Source organism: Somniosus microcephalus, chromosome 15 (genome assembly GCF_052327205.1).
Source record: "Somniosus microcephalus isolate GS21.2 chromosome 15, FLI_Smic_1.0, whole genome shotgun sequence".
Classification (NCBI taxonomy): Eukaryota; Metazoa; Chordata; class Chondrichthyes; order Squaliformes; family Somniosidae; genus Somniosus; species Somniosus microcephalus.
In genome coordinates this window covers 124,805,836-124,812,043 of record NC_141001.1, presented here as the reverse complement: position 1 = coordinate 124,812,043, position 6,208 = coordinate 124,805,836, and the positions used below count along the sequence as shown (strand labels likewise).

The 6,208-nt window shown below is 51.8% G+C and overlaps 1 protein-coding gene and 1 long non-coding RNA gene across 2 annotated transcripts in view; one reads left to right on the top strand and one right to left on the bottom strand.

Moving 5' to 3' along the window:
* LOC147107213 (leucine-rich repeat serine/threonine-protein kinase 2) overlaps nucleotides 1–6,208 on the bottom strand; it is a gene marked incomplete at its 5' end in the record, with an annotated part of 193,741 nt that overhangs the window by 28,794 nt on the left and 158,739 nt on the right.
* The window catches only part of LOC147107214 (uncharacterized), a 29,334-nt gene continuing 24,956 nt past the window's right edge, over nucleotides 1,831–6,208 (top strand). The window contains exon 1 of the long non-coding RNA XR_015081059.1: nucleotides 1,831–1,983. This is a non-coding gene — a long non-coding RNA (uncharacterized LOC147107214). The remainder of the gene's footprint in view (nucleotides 1,984–6,208) is intronic.

Sequence of the window (6,208 nt, the reverse complement as noted above, 5' to 3'; positions counted from 1 at the left end):
CTCTCCCTCTCCCTCTCCCTCCCTCTCCTCCCTCTCCCCCCTCTCCCTCTCCTCTCCCTCTCCTCCCTCTCCCTCCCTCCCTCCTCCACTCCCTCTCCCTCTCCTCTCCCTCTCCCTCTCCCCCTCTCCTCCCTCTCCCTCTCCTCCTCCCCTCTCCCTCTCCCTCTCCTCTCCCTCCTCTCCCTCTTCTCCCTCTCCTTCTCCTCTCCCTCTCCTTCTCCTCTCTCCTCTCCTCTCCCTCTCCCTCTCTCTCTCTCTCCCTCTCGCTCTCCGCTCTCCCTCGCTCTCCTCTCCCTCCTCTCCCTCTCTACCCTCCCTCCTCTCTCCCTCTCCGCTCTCCCTCTCGCCTCTCCTCTCTCGCTCTCCCTCTCCCTCCCCCTCGCTCTCCCTCTCCCTCCTCTCGCTCTCCCTCTCCCTCCCGCTCTCCCTCTCCGCTCTCCCTCTCCCCTCATCGCTCTTCCCTCTCGCTCTCCCTCTCCCTATCGCTCTCCCTCTCCCTCTCGCTCTCGCTCTCGCTCTCTCTCGCTCTCTCTTTGCGACTCTCTCTCCGCTCTCTCTCTCTGCTGCTCTCGCTCTCTCTCTCTGCCGCTCTCGCTCGCATCTCGCTCTCTCTCTCTGCCGCTCTCGCTCTCTCTCTCTGTCGCTCTCTCGCTCTCTCTGTCGCTCTCTCGTTCTCTCTCTCTGTCGCTCTCTCTCTCGCTCTCTCTCTCTGTCACTCTCTCTCTCGCTCTCTCTCTCTGCCGCTCTCGCTCTCTCTCTCTGCCGCTCTCGCTCTCTCTCTCTGTCGCTCTCACTCGCTCTCTCTGTCGCACTCTCTCTCTCTCTCTTACCCCTGCTTTCCTTTGTCGTGATCCTGTTTGAACACTGCTCATTTTTACTTTTCAAGTTCTGGTGAAGGATCCAAAATGCCCGCTCTCTCCATAGATGCTGCCTGACCTGCTGAGTGTTACCAGTATTTGGTGTTTTTTTTATTATTTGTGAACGAACTGAACTTGTAGTAAAGCTTGTTTTGCTGGTCTCAACTTAGGTACAGTGGCCTTATCATTAAAAAAAATTCATTCTCGGATGTGGGCGTCGCTGACAAGGCCGGCATTTATTGCCCATCCCTAGTTGCCCTGGAGAAGGTGGTGATGAGCCGCCTTCTTGAACCGCTGCAGTCCGTGTGGTGAGGGTACTCCCACAGTGCTGTTAGGGAGGGAGTTCCAGGATTTTGACCCAGCGACGATGAAGGAACGGCCGATATATTTCCAAGTCAGGATGGTGTGTGTGACTTGGAGGGGAACTTGGAGGTGGTGGTGTTCTCATGCGCCTGCTGCCCTTGTCCTTCTAGGTGGAAGAGGTCGTGGGGTTTGGGAGGTGCTGCCGAAGAAGCCTTGGCGAGTTGCTGCACGAACTGTGGTCATTTGAACCAAGGTATAACCGAGATTAGACTGTGAAACTACTCAGTGAAAATCGGAGCAGCAAGGGAAGAGGTTTTGAAGGAAATAAATCTGTTATTCTTCTGCAGAAAGTGAATGTGTGGAATTTTGATGATAAATGTGACTAAAGAGTATTCATAGAATGGAGCTCCAGGCTGCCATTCTGCCCCATCATATCTGAGCCTGTGCTAGTTCCATAGAACATAGAGGGGAGGTGGATTTACTATAACGACACACCCTGTTTCGAACCTGGAATTCCGTGTGGTAATTTTGAGTTCTCATGGTATTATGTTCGGTTATACGTTACTTCTGGACTGTATGATTATCAAACCGCTTTGTTGCGGGAGGCTGGGGGCTGGTTACGCTGCGCCCGACTTTCCTGTACCACTGCCGGTTTCGGGGCTTTGTTTCGGGACAGCACTCTGATATGAAGTGTTTGTATCTGACAGCGAGCAGATGTCGGAGGAGAAGATAAAGACGTGTGAGAAATGTGGTGGGGATTTCCAGACGGAGCTCCTATTCTGCACGAGTAGAGGGTCTCGGGCCCTGAATGGCACGACTGAAGGTGGGTGAGATTCTCCCCGTGTGTCTGACAGATGCTTCGTTACAATTGCGCGCAGTCCGCTCTGCATCTTTCCACGTTCAGCTAAGAAAGACTTGCATTTACACAGCACCTTTCACCACGTCAGGACGTCCCAAAGCGCTTTACAGCCAGTGAAGTTGTTTTCTGGAGGCGTGGGTCACGGTGGGGAAACACAGCAGTCAATTCGTACAATGCAAGTTTCCACAAATAGCCATGAGCTCGTAGAATGTTACAGCACAGGAGGGAGGCCATTCGGTCCATCGTGCCTGTGCCAGCTCTTTCAAAGAGCTCTCCAATTCGTCCCACTCACCCCCTGCTATTTCCCTGTAGCCCTGCAAATTCTTCCGAAATGACCAGACAATCTGCTTCAGTGATGTTGGTTCAGGATTAATATTGGCCCCAGAACACTGGGAATAACTCCCCTGCTCTTCTTCGAAATAGTCCAATAGGGCAGATGAGGCCTCGGTATAACGTCTCATCCGAAAGAAGGCATCTCCAACAGTGCAGCACTTCGTCAGTACTGCCGCTCTGACAGTGCAGCGCTCCCTCAGTACTGACCCTCCGACAGTGCGGCGCTCCCTCAGTACTGACCCTCCGACAGTGCGGCGCTCCCTCAGTACTGACCCTCCGACAGAGCGGCACTCCCTCAGTACTGACCCTCCGACAGAGCAGCATGCCCTCAATACTGACCCTCCGACAGAGCAACACGCCCTCAATACTACCCTCCGACAGTGCAGCGCTCCCCTCAGTACTGACCCTCCGACAGTGCAGTGCTCCCTCAGTACTGACCCTCCGACAGTGCGGCGCTCCCTCAGTACTGCCCCCTCCGACAGTGCAGCGCTCCCTCAGTACTGTCCCTCCGACAGTGCAGCACTCCCTCAGTACTGCCCCTCTGACAGTGCAGCGCTCCCTCAGTACTGACCCTCCGACAGTGCAACGCTCCCTCAGTACTGCCCTTCCGTCAGTGCAGCACTCCCTCAGTACTGCCCCTCCGACAGTGCGGCGCTCCCTCAGTACTGACCCTCCGACAGTGTGGCGCTCCCTCAGTACTGCCCCTCCGACAGTGCAACGCTCCCTCAAGACTGCCCATCCGACAGTGCAGCTCTCCCTCAGTGCTGCCCCTCCGACAGTGCGACGCTCCCTCAGTACTGCCCCTCCGACAGTGCGGCGCTCCCTCAGTACTGCCCCTCCAACAGTGCGTCGCACCCTCAGTACTGCCCCTCCGACAGTGCGGCGCTCCCTCAGTACTGCCCCTTCGACAGTGCAGCGCTGCCTCAGTACTGACCCTCCAACAGTGCAGCGCTCCCTCAGTACTGACCCTCCGACACTGCAGCACTCACTCAGTACTGACCCTCCGACAGTGCGGCGCTCCCTCAGTACTGCCCCTCCAACAGTGCGGCGCTCCCTCAGTACTGCCCATTCGACAGAGCAACACTCCCTCAGTATTGTCCCTCCGACAGTGCGGCACTGCCTCAGTACTGCCCCTCCGACAGTGCAGCGCTTCTCAGTACTGCCCCTCCGACAGTGCGGCACTCCCTCAGTACTGTCCCTCCGACAGTGCGGCGCTCCCTCAGTACTGTCCCTCCGACAGTGCGGCACTCCTTCAGTACTGTCCCTCCGACAGTGCGGCACTCCCTCAGCACTGTCCCTCCGACAGTGCAGCACTCCCTCAGCACTGCCCTTCCATCAGTGCAGCACTCCCTCAGTACTGACCCTTCGACAGTGCAGCACTCCCTCAGTACTGAACCCCCGACAGTGCAGCACTCCCTCATTACTGAGCCTCCGACAGTGCGGCACTCCCTCAGTACTGCCCCTCCGACAGTGCAGCACTCCCTCAGTACTGACCCTTCGACAGTGCAGCGCTCCCTCAGTACTGACCCTTCGACAGTGCAGCGCTCCCTCAGTACTGCCCCTCCGACAGTGCAGCACTCCCTCAGTACTGCCCCTCTGACAGTGCAGTATTCCCTCAGTGCGGCGCTCCCTCGTAAGAACATAAGAACTTAAGAAGTAGGAGCAGGAGTAGGCCATACGGCCCCTCGGGCCTGCTCCGCCATTCAATAGGATCATGGCTGATCCGAACATAGACTCACGTCCATTCCCGGCCCTCGCCCCGTAACCCCTTATTCCCTTATCAGCTAGGAAACTGTCTATTTCCGTTTTAAATTTATTTAATGTCGCAGCTTCCACAGCTGTCTGAGGTAGCAAATTCCATAGATTTACTGCCCTCTGAGTGAAGAAGTTTCTCCTCATCTCAGTTTTGAAAGGGCAGCCCCTTATTCTAAGATTATGCCCCTAGTTCTAGTCTCACCCATCAGTGGAAACATCCTCACCGCATCCACCCGATCAAGCCCCCTCACAATCTTATATGTTTCGATAAGATCGCCTCTCATTCTTCTGAACTCCAATGAGTAGAGGCCCAACCTACTCAACCTTTCCTCATAAGTCAGCCCCCTCATCTCTGGAATCAACCGAGTGAACCTTCTCTGAACTGCCTCGAGAGCAAGTATATCTTTTCTTAAATATGGAAACCAAAACTGTACGCAGTATTCCAGGTGTGGCCTCACCAATACCCTGTATAACTGCAGCAAGATTTCCCTGCTTTTATACTCCATCCCCCTTGCAATAAAAGCCAAGATTCCATTGGCCTTCCTGATCACCTGCTGCACCTGCATACTAACTTTTTGTGTTTCATGCACCAGGACCCCCAGATCCCTTTGTACTGTAGCACTTTGCAGTTTCTCTCCATTTAGATAATAACTTGCTCTTTGATTTTTTCTGCCTAAGTGCATAACCTCACACTTTCCAACATTATATTCCATCTGCCAAATTTTTGCCCACTCACTTAGCCTGTCAATGTCCTTTTGCAGGTTTTTTATGTCCTCCTCACTCACTGCTTTTCCTCCTATCTTTGTATCGTCGGCAAACTTGGATACGTTGCACTCGGTCCCTTCCTCCAAATCGTTAATATAGATTGTAAAGAGTTGGGGTCCCAGCACCGACCCCTGCGGAACACCACTAGTTACTGATTGCCAACCAGAGAATGAACCATTTATCCCAACTCTCTGTTTTCTGTTAGATAGCCAATCCTCCACCCATGCCAGTACATTGCCCCCAATTCCGTGATTTTTTTATCTTGTGCAGTAATCTTTTGTGTGGCACCTTGTCAAATGCCTTTTGGAAGTCCAAATACACTACATCCACTGGTTCCCTTTTATCCACCCTGTTTGTTACGTCCTCAAAGAATTCGAGCAAATTAGTCAAACACGACTTCCCCTTCATAAAACCATGCTGACTCTGTCCGATTAAATTATGCTTATCCAAATATCCTGTTACTGCTTCCTTAATAATGGACTCCAACATTTTACCAACCACAGATGTTAGGCTAACTGGTCTATAGTTTCCAGCCTTTTGTCTGACTCCCTTTTTAAATAAGGGCGTTACATTAGCAGTTTTCCAATCTGCTGGGACCTTTCCTGAATCCAGGGAGTTTTGGAAAATTACCACCAATGCATCCACAATCCGTACCGCTACTTCTCTCAAGACCCTAAGATGTAAGCCATCAGAACGCGGATATATCCCCTGGATAAGTCCCATTATCTTACCGAGTACCATCTCCTTAGTGATTTTAATCATGTTTAACTCCTCCCCCCCCCATTGCCCCCTGTTTGTCCAGTGTTGGGATATTTTTAGTGTCCTCTACTGTAAAGACTGATACAAAGTATTTGTTCAGCGTTTCTGCCATCTCCATGTTCCCCACCACTAATTTCCCGGTCTCGTCCTCTAAGGGACCAACATTCACTTTAGCCACTCTTTTTCTTTTTATATAACTGTAGAAACTCTTGCTATCTGTTTTTATATTTTTTGCTAGTTTACTTTCATAATCTATCTTCCCTTTCTTAATTAATCTTTTAGTTATTCTTTGCTGGCTTTTAAATGCTTCCCAATCTTCTATCCTCCCACTAGATTTGGCTACTTTATATGCCCTTGTTTTCAGTTGGATACTATCCTTTATTACTTTACTTACCCACGGATGGCTGTCTTTTCTTTTACGCCCCTTTTTCCTCACTTGAATATATTTTTCTTGAAAGTTGTGAAATATCTCCTTGAATGTACACCACTGCTCATGTACCGTCTTACACCTTAATCTATTTTCCCAGTCCACTTTAGTCAACTCTACTCTCATACCTTCCTAGTCTCCTTTATTTAA